The following is a 16,299-nucleotide window of genomic DNA, read 5'->3' as shown; positions in this document are numbered from 1 at the left end:
TAATTCCAGAGGCCGGCCTATATGCGGGCCTGATAGCCATTAAGGATTCATGATTCAATTGGATCTCATATTATAACGGCTTGAATTTTTCATGCAACCCCTCAATGCCAAGAAGAGGAAAGGAGGAATTGAAATTAGATTAAATTTTGTCTGCAAAACCCACCCAGTGCATTAGCATGTTAAAACCTTGTACTATTACAACAGGGCCTGTGACAAGATTTGCTTCGTTTTGTTGGACATAATCAGTATTTTTAGGATGTCTGGACTAGAATGGATCATGTTTGGACATTGTCGAGATGGAGATGTGAGAAAAGTCATTTGCGACTGATATGTGGGTGAGCGAGTGCTTTTGTATGTGTGTGTGTGTTTGTGTAATACTGTACGGCCTGCTTCTATGCAGCATTATGACACTATTTTATGCTAAAATGTGCCTAGAATTTACATCGGTGGTTCTCAGCCTTTATAACTTCAAGGTCCCCAATTGTCCACCATGATATATTAAAGTAGACATATTAAAGGAATTTTAAGAGCTGAATGTTTTACAGGGCGACCCGTCTTTTTAACCAATCAATTTATAGGACCCTTCTAGTCATTCATGAGTTATATGTAAGGATAATTATTACCAAGGATAAACAATTGGTTACACTTTATTTCGATAGTCCACTTTGGACATTCTATTAACTATAAGTAACTTTGTAACTACATGTCAACTACATGTCAACTAATTCTCATTAATTTGCAACTACATGTCTACTAACTCTCAGAGTAGACTGTTAGGGTAGGTTTAGGGTTAGTAGAATAAGTTGACAAAGAAAGTGTTAGAAGATATTAAGCAGACAGTCTACTAATACTCTACTAACTGCTAGTTAACATGTAGTTGCAAAGTTACTTACTGTTAATAGAATGTCTAAAGTGGACTATCGAAATAAAGTGTTACCAAACAATGAATAAGGTTGTTAAAGAATATTTTTCACCCAATAAAATAGTTTAGAGCTTGGCATAAAAAGTAAATTGTTTATTAATAAAAAATAAAAAAATGCTCATGGAGTTTTAGGACTTTTAATTGACTTTTTTCTAAGTCCAATTAAAATCATTTTTTTTATTTTTTTATTATTGTTTTACTTGCCAATTCCTTATTTCCTTATTGATTATATGTGAAATTTACTAGACATTTCTGAGTGAAAATTTTTGTTTAAAGTCATCTTGACGCCCTCTCGGAGTGTTTGCTGAGGCCTCCCAAGAACCCCGATCCCCCGGTTGAGAAGCATGGATCTACATATACATGTACAACCGGCATCAAAGCAGGCAAATACAATGTGTTTACACAGACTTTCTAATGCTGCACAAAGGTGGCCTAAATGTATTTACACAGAATCACAATGGCGTGAAACAATGCAGAACATGCTCGAATGCTGATTATTGATTCACGTGCACAAGAGCATCACACAAGGTCTTTGCTCTCTCTGGGTTATTCTATTTTTTTTTTTTTTCTAACTCTCTCAAGCAGTATCATTAAACAAAAATAGTTAATTTGCAATAAAGGTCAGTGCCACACTTCGCTGGCTCCCAGACAATCTCGCAGGTGTGTCACTTAGACAACCGGGGCAATCGATTCACCATGGTTACTTTTTAGTTTTTCTCAAAATGGCTGCCAAGCAGCAACGGACACCAACAACAGGAAGTGTCAAAATGCTAGAATGCACTGGAAGCAGGGGTTTACTTCCTCTTTTGTTGTTATGCTGGTGCTCGGGCAGAAGGCAGCAGTGAATGGTGACTGTTCTTAAAGATCTCAAAATAGTTTTTTTACTCCCACCCGCTCCTGTTGTCTACACCTACCCTGCTCACGTTTACTCTCAGTTAACCACGCCGCCAACTACACATCAAAAAGCACAATAGCGACATCCATTCTTGACAAGATTACTCTATCCTCCCAGTTTGGCTCCTAGGCTTTCATGGGTTGAGGGAGCCTGGGATAAGCCCTTCTGCCTGCAGTTCCCCTGACACAGGGTGCCGTCTGCAGAAGCGAGCTGCTTAGCCCTGCCAAGCATTCACTGACTCACTGGATGATGACTTAGCAGCCCACAATGACTATACCAGTGAGCAATTAGAAGGTTTAAATAATTATAATCAAGTGTTTAAGTAATCAGGATTGAATAATTGCAATCCAAAATGATGGAGAAATTAGCCTAGCTGCCAGAGCTTAAACTAAACCATGTGCTCTTGCATCAAGTCTCTCAGCAAGTAAGCAAATTCAGCAGCAAATTTGGCTTTGTTCTGTTCAGATATAATCTACCAGAACTGGAGGGGGAAAAAAAGAACAATAACATATTATGACATTCTCATTGAATTAAAGCAGAGCTGTAACGTCTCGGTTACGTATGGTAACCCTCGTTCCCTGAAGGAGGGAACGGAGACGTCACGTCGTGACCGACGAATTGGGATATCGCTTCGATAGACCAATCTACTTCGAGTGTAAACTAAACGAGCCAATGCACTTTGGCATGCAATTATTGCATCCAGCTGCCCAACTGATCACAGCGTGAGTATAACAAGGCAGCAGGTGCAATGCATACCAGGTTTTCGCTGAGAAGCCGAGCCGGCGACCCGGCCGCTCAGGCCGCCTGCGCCCCTATCTGGTGTAGGCCGGGGCTCGGGACAAGTAGTTCCACTCACCATTTTTCAAAGCACTACCTTACTAAGTGAGACTGGATAACACTGGGAAATCCATCCTTCCCGAAGGAGGTTTCGGAAGCAAATACATGTGCCAGGTAACGACCGCACCCAGAAACGCACGGGTGAAACGGCATCCTTATAAGGACGATCCGTCGTCTTTATAAAGACGCACCCGTGTAGCTCTTTTAGAGAAATTTGCTCTTTTAGTGCTGAGGCGCACAGGGGAGATGGCCACTTTGCAACACGACAGGGGGTAGTTCAGCATGAAGTGCGCAACCCACTCGACACTGGAACGACCACCGTTGAAGCGCCGTCCCGCCAACTCAGAAAGCTTACGAGAGCGTGCTGAACTCGTAGTTCTCGAAATAAACATAGAGCAGAACGATGTTGTCGCTCGGCTCCGAAGCGAAAAGCTGGTATGCATTGCACCTGCTGCCTTATTATACTCACGCTGTGATCAGCGGCAGCTGGATGCAATAATTGCATGCCAATGTGCATTGGCTCGTTTAGTTTACACTCGAAGTAGATTGGTCTATCGAAGCGATATCCCAATTCGTCGGTCACGACGTGACTCGTAGTGACCGACTGAAAGGGAACCAGTGTTATTTTTTTTTGTCATATTTTTTTACTCTTAATGAAAAAGCCTCTTAAAATTTAGTTACTATTTTGTCAACTGTTACAAATTAATTAACAGTCCATTTTTTTTCTGGCAGAAACTGAATATAATTTTAGTAGATACAACTTTTAAAATAAGATAAAAAGAAAAAGTTTGCATTATTGACACACTATTTTCCTATTTAATACTGTAAAGTTGCTTTGACACAATCTGTATTGTTAAAAGCACGACATAAATAAAGGTGACTTGACTTGACTAGATGAAAGCAACATTTTGGCAGATAATAATGAGCTGTAACAGATCAAACTTGACTTTTCCCCCTTATGTACAAACATTTAAAAGATGTATAAAACACATAAAAGTTGCATCAACAAACTAAATCCAATCTGTACAAAGTAGCCCTAAAATAAAAGCTTCTGAGTACACTGAAGTTAAATGGATACTGTTGTTCAGTAAGGACAGAATATCACGATAAAATAACAGTTTCTACAAAAATATCAAGCAACTGTTTTCAACATTAATAATAATAATAATAATAATAATAATAATAAATCTTTCTTGAATACAAAATCAGCATATTAGAATGATTTCTGAAGAATCATGACACATTGAAAACTGAAGTAATGTCGGCTGAAAATTCTAACCAGTTAGCCATCACAGGAATAAATTACATTTTAACATATATTAAAATAGTAAACAGTTATTTAAAATTAAAATTATATTTCAAAACATTACATATTACAATATTTACAGTTTTTGATTAAATAAAGGTAGCCTTGGTGAACATAGAAGACATTCAAAATCTGATAAAAATATAAAATTTAATCTAAATATAAAATACTTTTGAATGGTAGTGTACATTTTCAGTGATTGTTTAGACTGTTTGGGAAAATATAATCACATTCAACAATGTATTCATTATATTAGACATATTCTGATTAGCATTTAACTCATCTGCACATTTGGATTATTCTCTGTCCTAAACTAAATTCTAGTTGCATTCAGTTTAATTCAGCTCATTCCATCAAACAGTTAAATTAAAATCATTAATGCCATGCTTCTTTGTTATCAAAATGAGACATCAATAGTCATATTTATTAGATTTTGCACTGACACGAATAACACAGACCACAGTGTCCACTACCGCTGACCAAAATTCTGCCATGCAGTATAGCAGTACAGTGATTCAAAACGTTAATTCCAGCAACAACAACTAACGGTAAATAGAGAAATAAATAAAAAAGAACAAACTAACTAAATAAACCTTGATACCAGTCACGGTTTGTATAGTGAGTTGACTACAGTATACACAGTGTGAAGCAGAGGCTCCTGCAGCGCTGAGAGAAAGGGCCATATAACACGCTTTAGCAGTGAAAGATCGAGCCCAGGCGACACAGTAAAGGTTAACTGCTTAATTCCAGTGATTAGTCCACACAGAGTTCAAGGCTCTCTGCCAAAAGCCTTCATTTAGCAGCTACATGCACCACCTCCACAAGTTCTCTCAGAAGCCAAAACCCAGAGACTGCTGGCAAACAAAGGTAACATCAGGTATGTGAAGTACCCAGGTGTATATAGGCCATCTCTACCATACTGTTCAAGGCCAGAGCACGATCAGTGTCCCACATCTCCTCTAAAGAAGGCTATAATAATTGACCTAAGCTGTTTTGTTCAAACCTGAGCATACTCAAATTTAATCAAACACCAGAAATGAGACAGAATCCACCACGGCCTCTGAGGTTACAGCGAAAGCTCAAAAGGCATGTGACTATCTGGCCAACAGAGAAAGACGGTTATAAAAGGTTTGTCGATGTATGGATTTTCTTCCCCGCCTGTAAGAACCGAGGTGGGCGGCCTTTGTACAGATTATATCTTTTCACTTAATGAACAGAGATGAGCAGAGAAGTTGGCTTTGGATATTCAGTACTGTGCTGCCATTACCTGACAGCGTGAATGAAATCGTCTCCGTGTACAGTTGGTTGCGTCTGGCTTTTTTTCCGCCAGTGTAATCTCCTTCTTCCTCATTGGCATGACTACAGGACCGCACTCGCTCCTCCCTCATCCACGCTGTGTGAAAGCATTTATACAGCGTTCATTGTGGATTACCACAACGTTCCAAGGAGGACTGATGAGGACTGCATGCAGATTCCTCATCCCGAGCCCTGGTGTCACTTCGGCAGAGGATTCAGAGCGCAGGGACAAAGTGTGCTTGTGTTTGTTTGTGTTCTTGTTACCACCGAGGGATGTAGGATTTACACCTCAAACAACTCTCGCTGCGACCAGACCCTATAAGTCACTGCAAAGGTGCACTGCTGTTGTCACACCTCTGCCACACTGGCTCATTACGCCTGCTGGAGCTGTATATCATGTGTGTGTCCGTGTGCGTGTGTGTGTGTGTGTGTGTGTGAAAATGAAAGGAGAGATGCTACAAGGGGTAAGACATGGCGATCGGAGAGAGAAATGAAATGCCAGCAGTTATTTATTTAAATGCTGAGCAGTATACATATTTAATGATTCAAGAGCACCTGGTGAAAGGCAGATGGAGCAGGGCTTTTGTCTGTAATTGTGGTTGCACCTTGACCCTGGTGTTGTAATGGAAATATGCTTAGCTCAAGAAATGTTCTTCTGTCAAGTTTAGACTCTCTACACACATGTAGCAATCACATGCACACACACACACACACATACACACACAGGTAGACCTTGTTAATGGGGACAAAGACAACAACACAGAGCTATAGACAAGCTATCCGGCTGGTCCGAGAGGTGTTAATGTGATCCCACAGCTCGGCTGGATGCTGTGCAGAGTCCTGGGGTTTTATTACAGCACTGTGCAGAGACGGACAGAGAGAAAACAGACTGTGCTCACTGTGGTCACATAATGGTCTGCATAACCCACAGCTCTTATGTGTAATAGCACACTGAATAGGAGGCATGAAATAGAAAGAAAGGAACAAAGGGTGCTGAATTTAATGGTGAGGCTATGAGAACGAGAGGGGCACTGACTTGTGCTGGAGGATTCTTTGGGATGCTTATTGATAATCTTGCAGTGCTACCACCACCACTTCATGATAATCATTTTGATAACAGTAACAGAGCAGAAGTTGAAGCCAGGGGACAGCGGTTGAGCTCATGCAAGCAATATGAATTTGTGTCTATTTTCATTTCATTATTGTCCAATCTTGTTGCCCCTAATTATTATCAGCCTGATCCAACTAGTATTTGCAGGCATTTGTATACAAAGTTTCAAATGTGTACATTTGGACACTGAAAATTAAAATATGGATATACTGACAGCATCTAAGAGTACTGAATAAATCTTTTTGATTTTTTTTATTTATTATTATTTAAAGATGCATTAAATTGATCAAAAAGTGACAGTAAAGACATTTAAAATGTATTATGGTTTCCACAAAAATGTTAAGCATCACAACAACAATCACACAAGTGAATTTATATCAAATAAATGCAGCCTTAATGAGCATAAGAGACTTCTTTTAAAGACATAAATAATAATAATAGTAATAATAATAATAATAATAATAATCTTACCAACATTAAACTTTTAAACAGTAGAAAAATGTACAGTGACAATAATTTTAGACAAAGTACACTATTACTGTATATTATTTATGCTTATGCAGAATTTGTTTGTTATTATTTACTATTCTTTTGACCCAAAATAGAAAAATCTGTGCTTCTCTAAAGTTGTTCATACTTTTTACAGACTGCCAATTTGTTGATTATAAATAATTCATAATTAAATTTAATTGCAAATGTACCTGCACTTACTAATTAGATCATATTGTTCTTTAAAAGGCCCTATCCATAAAAATGTTGCAAAGTACAAAAAACACGAGTTCATTCATCTCTCCTTCTGCATCACTAGTGGCACAATCCCAATCACAGGTCAGGTCAGGAGCTGCAGATGGATGCAGTGGCCAGTGGTGATCATCAGCATCTCATTACTTGGGTTACTGATAAGTCCACTAATACCCTCGTTAGTGCCCACTCGCCGGCCCTTCAATCACACGCAACTGCTCGATATCCATTAGAACCTGCATTCCCCCTCTCCTAACCTGAGCAAATGCAGATTAATGCACAAGACTGTCTAAGATCAGAGTGTGCGTTGGCAGGGGTAAACCGTGAGGGGATCAGAAGGTGGACCTTTTGATCTGCTTAAAAGCCCTTCGTCAGATAGCAACAAGCTATGAAGTTGTGTGATGCACCGTAAGAGTGTGATTGAATTGAAGGACTGGATCATATGTATGTAATTATGTGAATCATACATTAAAAAGAAAAGCTGAAGACCTATTCACAGGCAAGCACAAACACTGATGCAATACATTCTTAAAGGGCTAGTTCACCAAAAAATGGAAACCCTGTTATTATTTACACATCCTCGTGTTGTTTCTAACCTGTGTGACTTTCCAATGTGGAACATAAAATAAGATATTTTGAGAAAGTTGTATTTGTTTGTTTGTAATTTTTGTCCATACAATGCACGTCAAAGGTAATCAAAACTGTTTGTTTACCATCATTCTTAAAAATATATTCTTTTCTGTTTCATAGAAGAAAGTAAGCCATATCGGTTGATTTTATGAAATGACATGAAGGTGAGTAAATGATGTCACAATTTTCATTTTTGGGCAAACTATCTCTTTAAAAAGTAACACGAGAAAAAAAAAAGAAAGAAGGAAGAGGAAGTAAGTCAGACATTTGACTAAACATACAGCAGCTTATTCTGAAAAAGCTATCTATAATCACAAAAAGACAGAAAAACACCTTCACAAATGACTGCAGAAAACATGCAGAAAAAGTGGGAAAAGGGATATTGAAAATGACCAGAGATTATAGGTTCCATTATTTTATTTTATTTTATTTTATTTATTTATTTATTTATTTATTTTTTTTTATGTATTTATTTTTTTTTATTTAATTTTATTTAATTTTATTATTTTAAATGGTATAAGTGTGTTCACTGAAAATTCCTAAAAGAAAAAGTGCACTTCAAATTCCTGGATGGTGCACTTAATTAACAGAAACAAATGAAGAGTGGAATGTTAAACACTCAGACAGATGATGAAATAACCGTATAAAATTCATACACTAGATGGTAGCGTACATAGTGCTTTGTATAAGTGCATAGTATTTCATTTGGGACACGACTTTTTCTTATACTATATCAGAAAACAAACCAGAATGGATAGTTTTACATGTGAATATTTATTTTAATTGCCTTAAACAAAACTCTCAAAGTTTCAAACAAGCAAATCTAGAGACTAGTATCTGTATGTATTTGTTACATGTGACCTTAATCTTACAAGTTATGTAAAATAAGCCAATCGGGTTAGAATTTACTAGACTGATAAAGTGCTTTCCAGATTTGTATGCAACATGCACCAGCAAGTTAATGCACGGTCTGTGGGCGGTTCGTAGGCATGCAGTCTGAGGCTAGCTGACTGCTAAGCAGGTCTAGTTACCTGAAAGTGAGAAGCTGTAGCGTTTTTCAGAGCAACAAAAACACGTAGCGAAACAACTGAGAGTTAGAGCTGTAACTCTCCGGAGTGGATCAGTGGGAGGAATATAGATAATTCATGAAGTGTCAAGAAGGTTGAACAGGGCAAGTTCTGCTCTGTGGTCTAACTCGCACCACTGTTGTAATGGAAATATGCTTAGCTCAAGAAATGTTCTTCTGTCAAGTTTAGACTCTCTACACACATGTAGCAATCACATGCACACACACACACACACATACACACACAGGTAGACCTTGTTAATGGGGACAAAGACAACAACACAGAGCTATAGACAAGCTATCCGGCTGGTCCGAGAGGTGTTAATGTGATCCCACAGCTCGGCTGGATGCTGTGCAGAGTCCTGGGGTTTTATTACAGCACTGTGCAGAGACGGACAGAGAGAAAACAGACTGTGCTCACTGTGGTCACATAATGGTCTGCATAACCCACAGCTCTTATGTGTAATAGCACACTGAATAGGAGGCATGAAATAGAAAGAAAGGAACAAAGGGTGCTGAATTTAATGGTGAGGCTATGAGAACGAGAGGGGCACTGACTTGTGCTGGAGGATTCTTTGGGATGCTTATTGATAATCTTGCAGTGCTACCACCACCACTTCATGATAATCATTTTGATAACAGTAACAGAGCAGAAGTTGAAGCCAGGGGACAGCGGTTGAGCTCATGCAAGCAATATGAATTTGTGTCTATTTTCATTTCATTATTGTCCAATCTTGTTGCCCCTAATTATTATCAGCCTGATCCAACTAGTATTTGCAGGCATTTGTATACAAAGTTTCAAATGTGTACATTTGGACACTGAAAATTAAAATATGGATATACTGACAGCATCTAAGAGTACTGAATAAATCTTTTTGATTTTTTTTATTTATTATTATTTAAAGATGCATTAAATTGATCAAAAAGTGACAGTAAAGACATTTAAAATGTATTATGGTTTCCACAAAAATGTTAAGCATCACAACAACAATCACACAAGTGAATTTATATCAAATAAATGCAGCCTTAATGAGCATAAGAGACTTCTTTTAAAGACATAAATAATAATAATAGTAATAATAATAATAATAATAATAATAATAATCTTACCAACATTAAACTTTTAAACAGTAGAAAAATGTACAGTGACAATAATTTTAGACAAAGTACACTATTACTGTATATTATTTATGCTTATGCAGAATTTGTTTGTTATTATTTACTATTCTTTTGACCCAAAATAGAAAAATCTGTGCTTCTCTAAAGTTGTTCATACTTTTTACAGACTGCCAATTTGTTGATTATAAATAATTCATAATTAAATTTAATTGCAAATGTACCTGCACTTACTAATTAGATCATATTGTTCTTTAAAAGGCCCTATCCATAAAAATGTTGCAAAGTACAAAAAACACGAGTTCATTCATCTCTCCTTCTGCATCACTAGTGGCACAATCCCAATCACAGGTCAGGTCAGGAGCTGCAGATGGATGCAGTGGCCAGTGGTGATCATCAGCATCTCATTACTTGGGTTACTGATAAGTCCACTAATACCCTCGTTAGTGCCCACTCGCCGGCCCTTCAATCACACGCAACTGCTCGATATCCATTAGAACCTGCATTCCCCCTCTCCTAACCTGAGCAAATGCAGATTAATGCACAAGACTGTCTAAGATCAGAGTGTGCGTTGGCAGGGGTAAACCGTGAGGGGATCAGAAGGTGGACCTTTTGATCTGCTTAAAAGCCCTTCGTCAGATAGCAACAAGCTATGAAGTTGTGTGATGCACCGTAAGAGTGTGATTGAATTGAAGGACTGGATCATATGTATGTAATTATGTGAATCATACATTAAAAAGAAAAGCTGAAGACCTATTCACAGGCAAGCACAAACACTGATGCAATACATTCTTAAAGGGCTAGTTCACCAAAAAATGGAAACCCTGTTATTATTTACACATCCTCGTGTTGTTTCTAACCTGTGTGACTTTCCAATGTGGAACATAAAATAAGATATTTTGAGAAAGTTGTATTTGTTTGTTTGTAATTTTTGTCCATACAATGCACGTCAAAGGTAATCAAAACTGTTTGTTTACCATCATTCTTAAAAATATATTCTTTTCTGTTTCATAGAAGAAAGTAAGCCATATCGGTTGATTTTATGAAATGACATGAAGGTGAGTAAATGATGTCACAATTTTCATTTTTGGGCAAACTATCTCTTTAAAAAGTAACACGAGAAAAAAAAAAGAAAGAAGGAAGAGGAAGTAAGTCAGACATTTGACTAAACATACAGCAGCTTATTCTGAAAAAGCTATCTATAATCACAAAAAGACAGAAAAACACCTTCACAAATGACTGCAGAAAACATGCAGAAAAAGTGGGAAAAGGGATATTGAAAATGACCAGAGATTATAGGTTCCATTATTTTATTTTATTTTATTTTATTTATTTATTTATTTATTTATTTTTTTTTATGTATTTATTTTTTTTTATTTAATTTTATTTAATTTTATTATTTTAAATGGTATAAGTGTGTTCACTGAAAATTCCTAAAAGAAAAAGTGCACTTCAAATTCCTGGATGGTGCACTTAATTAACAGAAACAAATGAAGAGTGGAATGTTAAACACTCAGACAGATGATGAAATAACCGTATAAAATTCATACACTAGATGGTAGCGTACATAGTGCTTTGTATAAGTGCATAGTATTTCATTTGGGACACGACTTTTTCTTATACTATATCAGAAAACAAACCAGAATGGATAGTTTTACATGTGAATATTTATTTTAATTGCCTTAAACAAAACTCTCAAAGTTTCAAACAAGCAAATCTAGAGACTAGTATCTGTATGTATTTGTTACATGTGACCTTAATCTTACAAGTTATGTAAAATAAGCCAATCGGGTTAGAATTTACTAGACTGATAAAGTGCTTTCCAGATTTGTATGCAACATGCACCAGCAAGTTAATGCACGGTCTGTGGGCGGTTCGTAGGCATGCAGTCTGAGGCTAGCTGACTGCTAAGCAGGTCTAGTTACCTGAAAGTGAGAAGCTGTAGCGTTTTTCAGAGCAACAAAAACACGTAGCGAAACAACTGAGAGTTAGAGCTGTAACTCTCCGGAGTGGATCAGTGGGAGGAATATAGATAATTCATGAAGTGTCAAGAAGGTTGAACAGGGCAAGTTCTGCTCTGTGGTCTAACTCGCACCACTCAGTACAGAGCGTGACCAGGAGCGACTGAACAACAGAACTGCTTCTTGTGTGCATACATTACGATGGTAGTAATATAAAAGGTTGTGCTAGTTGTGAACAACCCTAGCTTCGTCCAGAAATCTTCTGAAATGACCATCATGATATTGTTTTCCACAAGAGATACTCTGACTCCTTGAAAAAGAAAGGAGGCTTTGTTACACCACCGTTTGAAAGCACAATGCTTCCTCTGTAGAATAATTGGGACAGTTTCAGTGGATTCCCAGCAATGTGTCATGGTAGCAAAAAAAACAAAGTGGCAGTTAACAACAAATCCCATCACAGGCAGCACAGAGAATATTAATCGATTGTCCATTTCAGGGATTCACTGCTTCTTACATTCAAACTGTCACAATATTTTTATTTTCCCCTTAGCTATAGGGCACAATTCCAAATGCCACTAAAGCGTTTTTAGACCCTCGACTGTAAAACGGCTATTTTATTTCGGAATTAGAGCAGTGTAGCTTTAACGCCCGACCGACGTTAGATTTATATCCCTTCTCAGCTCCAGTCATTGTGCTCAGTGAAACTAATCCACTCTGGCTTTCATTACAAAATGACAGAGTGCTACTAATTAATATTTGATAGCAAAGTTATTCATATTTAATATTGTAATGTAATTAATAATAACATAATGAATATTTCAAGGTTAAGTTGTAGGCTCACATTTAATGAAGCGTTGGAGAATAATACTGAGCTCGCACGCTTATTTACATGGATGCATTATTGCTTAATTTGTGTTGAATGAAAAAATGCGAGATAATGATATGGGTCTAAACCCAAAATGGAGTCATGTCTTTATGTAGGCCAAATATGTGCTAGTAAATGTCCCCTTAATTTCCTCCCCTCCCCCTTAAATAAATATGTTCCAAAAGCATAGAATGAGCAGTTATTCTGGCTTTAAAGCTGAAATCAGCTTCACAGTACACTGGGCATCAGCATAAAAGAGACATACGTCAAATCAACTGGTGTCTGCTTGAGCAAAACATAATTCCTTAATGTAAAAAGAAAATGTTTCCATAAAAGAAACAGGGAAACATTCACAGTCTGGCTCCATTTTCTTTTGTGAATAAACAATCAATGCCATTCTCTTGTATTCAAACTGACACTCCTAGTGACCTTGTACTTTAGCTCGGATTGCTAAATATGAATCAAATATTATCCATTCTCCTTTTGATACAAACACACATAATCCCATCAGAGATAAGAGCACATTATGGTAAGAAAAGGCATCACACAGAAGTGCAATTAATTTGTGCAGAGTACATCTGCACTCAAAACAGAAGAATGATGTCCATTGTGATTAGTCGTCACAACACGCTCCAGCCAAAAGAAGGGGAGCAAAGCCATATGCAAGATAGATTCTAATTGACATGTTGGAATAAAACTGACAATGCTTTAAGTAAACACGTCCAAATTACTCTTTGTTGGGCAAAGACTACAATTTGTTCTTTTCTGCCCCCTCACTGTTATGAGGGTTATATAAAAACATCATGCATCTAAATGGAATACAACTAGTACTTAGTTAGAAATCCCATGTATCCACATATTAATATAGGAAGTCGTGGCCTAATGGTTAGAGAGTCAGACTCGTAACCCAAAGGTTGTGGGTTCGAGTCTCGTACCGGCAGGGATTGTAGGTGGGGGGAGTGAATGTACATCGCTATCTCCCACCTTCAATACCATGACTGAGGTGCCCTTGAGCAAGGCACCGAACCTCCAACTGCTCCCCGGGCGCCGCAGCAAAAAATGGCTGCCCACTGCTCTGGGTGTGTGTTCACGGTGTGTGTGTGTGTGCACTTTGGATGGGATAAATGCAGAGCACTAATTCCGAGTATGGGTCACCATACTTGGCCACATGTCACTTCACTCACTTATATTGGGGATATATACCAGCAATGGATTTAGAGTTAAGTGAAAACGTACAGTGTGGTTATTTTGGCGGAAAGTCAAACACCACTCATGGATACATCATTTATTTGAGGTAAAAGCTAATGGATGTAAAACTCATGGCAAAATATTTGTGAGAATGTATCATACAAGAGACAGGGGTGCAGTGCCATTTCTTAGTAAGGTTCTTACTGAATTGTCTAATTGCATAATATGTTTTATTCTAGCGGTTGTTTTGTATGTGGGTTTCAAGTAGCCAACTCAAAACTCTTTTAGAATAGAAGATGAAAATATAATAGATCATTTTTGCTAATTTTATCCTCCAGACTAAAATTCACCACATTTTTACAATATATTTTGTGTAAACTAGTAAACAAAATAAAACCGCAATGGCAAGAGTCAACAATATAATTAAAGTCAATAGCAACAAAAGGTTTCTTGATCTCAGGACAAGGATATGTTTTCCCCATGTGAGTTCAGAGCAAGTTGTCGTGAGTTTTAAATGTTAAATGTTTAAATTTTGTGAATTAATTTTTGATGGCTAAATATATTACTTTTTGAATTTGTTACAACATTTTAACTGTTTTGTTTTTCATTTTGCTGTAAAGCCTAAGTTGTTATTAAGTTGTCTTATTTCCAAATAAAAATCTAATTAATGTTGTTCTTTTAAACGTTCTGTGTCAAAAAATCCTGAAAAAAAAATTGTGAAAATAAATTCACAAAAATATTAAGCAGCACAACTATTTTCAGCATTAATAATAATAATAAGAATAACAATAATAAGAAGAACAATAAATGTATTGAGCAGCAAAATCAGCATATTAGAATGATTTCTGGAGGATCATGTGACACTGAAGAATGGAGTAATGACTGCTGAAAATTCAGCTCTGCCATCACATGAATAAAATACATTTTAAAATATATTAATATAGAAAACACTTACTGTAATACAAGTTCACAATATTATCACTTTTACTGCAATTTTTTTAAACAACTAATTGCAAACTTTTGAAAATTCTTTCAGAAATATAAAATAAATCTTACCAACCTCAAACTTTTGAACGGTATCGCATGTGTCTAAACAGAAACCTACCCTTAGAAATACTCACTGGAGTAAAAAGTGTGACAACTAGCCCTGGCCTCCCCTATAACTCCACAACCACCTAAAACAAGCTCAGTCTTGTTAAAGAAGCACGAGCTGTGCCGTGTTTGACGCACCTTTCAGAACCAGGTGATGGCGAGTTGCATTGCCAGCCTAGTGAGTCAGACCACTGAGACCACCGAGACCACAAAGCCATGTGAAACCGTGAGACGCCTGCTGTCATGTACCGTAGCTAACTCTTCTTATCCCTTCCTCGGTCACTCTCTCTCTCTCTGCTGTCTCTCTTAGCCCTGCCATGCCCACTTCTACACGTATGCTAATCGTCTCCTCCGACTGGCAGCTGGTGCTCAAGGGGAGTTCGGGCACTGACAAGACAGGAGCCGGGTATATAATTAAACATCAGACCAGCACGTAATAAAAGCTAAAGGATGAAATGAGTGTAATCTCGGCCTGAGGTTCCTCGATAATCAGCCCACAACCACATGCCTGGCAGAGATGGCAGGAAAAGGGAAAAGAAAAAAAAAAGAAAAAACATGCTGATTTGAATGACCCATTTGAATCACATACCTCCCACTCTTTATTTGATTCATTTTTTAATTAGAGAGACAGAGTGAGGGAGGACTGCAGATCTTAGGTGATGGAGTGAGGCAGTGCAAAAGAGAGGGTGAGAGGGAGAGAGGGAGAGAGAGAGAAGCAGTGTTCAATCTCTTCCAACAGCATGGCTTCCTATCTTGCTGCAACAAGGAACTTATCTGAGCTCTGCAAGCCATGCTTACGAGCACTTAACCTTGTGGTTTAAAAAACAGCAGAAAATCGAAGCTCAATCAATGCTTGCCCACCAAGGAAGCCGAGTACAGTCCATACCCCATACGTCCACCCATTCACCTCCACTCTCCATGCATTGTCCTCCTACAGACAATCATTTTGCTCCCCAGCACAAATACTTCATGATGTTAAATAAAGCACAACACATTAGAGAGCAGCAGAACAGCACATCACTGTCTGAGCGTTTAGGCCTACAGACTGATTTACAACACGTGAATTCATTTATTTATCCTGAAAGAAATGAAAGTGACATGAATGCCTGGTGAAGAGGGAGAAAAATATAGAATATATATAAATATAGTATATTTTATAGTTATATATTCAATGCTCATTTTGTGAAAGAAACACTTCTTCAAATTATATTTTAAATTATCACTAGGCCTATTGTCGCTTGCCCACTTCAGTCATTAGGCCTAATGTGCATTT

General features: G+C 37.6%; 1 protein-coding gene across 1 annotated transcript in view; it reads right to left on the bottom strand.

Moving 5' to 3' along the window:
• The window catches only part of LOC107751507 (cadherin-8-like), a 108,633-nt gene that overhangs the window by 89,037 nt on the left and 3,297 nt on the right, over nt 1-16,299 (bottom strand). The window lies entirely within an intron of this gene.

This window comes from Sinocyclocheilus rhinocerous, unplaced genomic scaffold, assembly GCF_001515625.1.
Source record: "Sinocyclocheilus rhinocerous isolate Xijiao unplaced genomic scaffold, SAMN03320098_v1.1 scaffold1443, whole genome shotgun sequence".
Lineage (NCBI taxonomy): Eukaryota > Metazoa > Chordata > Actinopteri > Cypriniformes > Cyprinidae > Sinocyclocheilus > Sinocyclocheilus rhinocerous.
The sequence above is the reverse complement of the archived record's forward strand: the minus strand, read 5'-3'. Positions and strand labels throughout refer to the sequence as shown.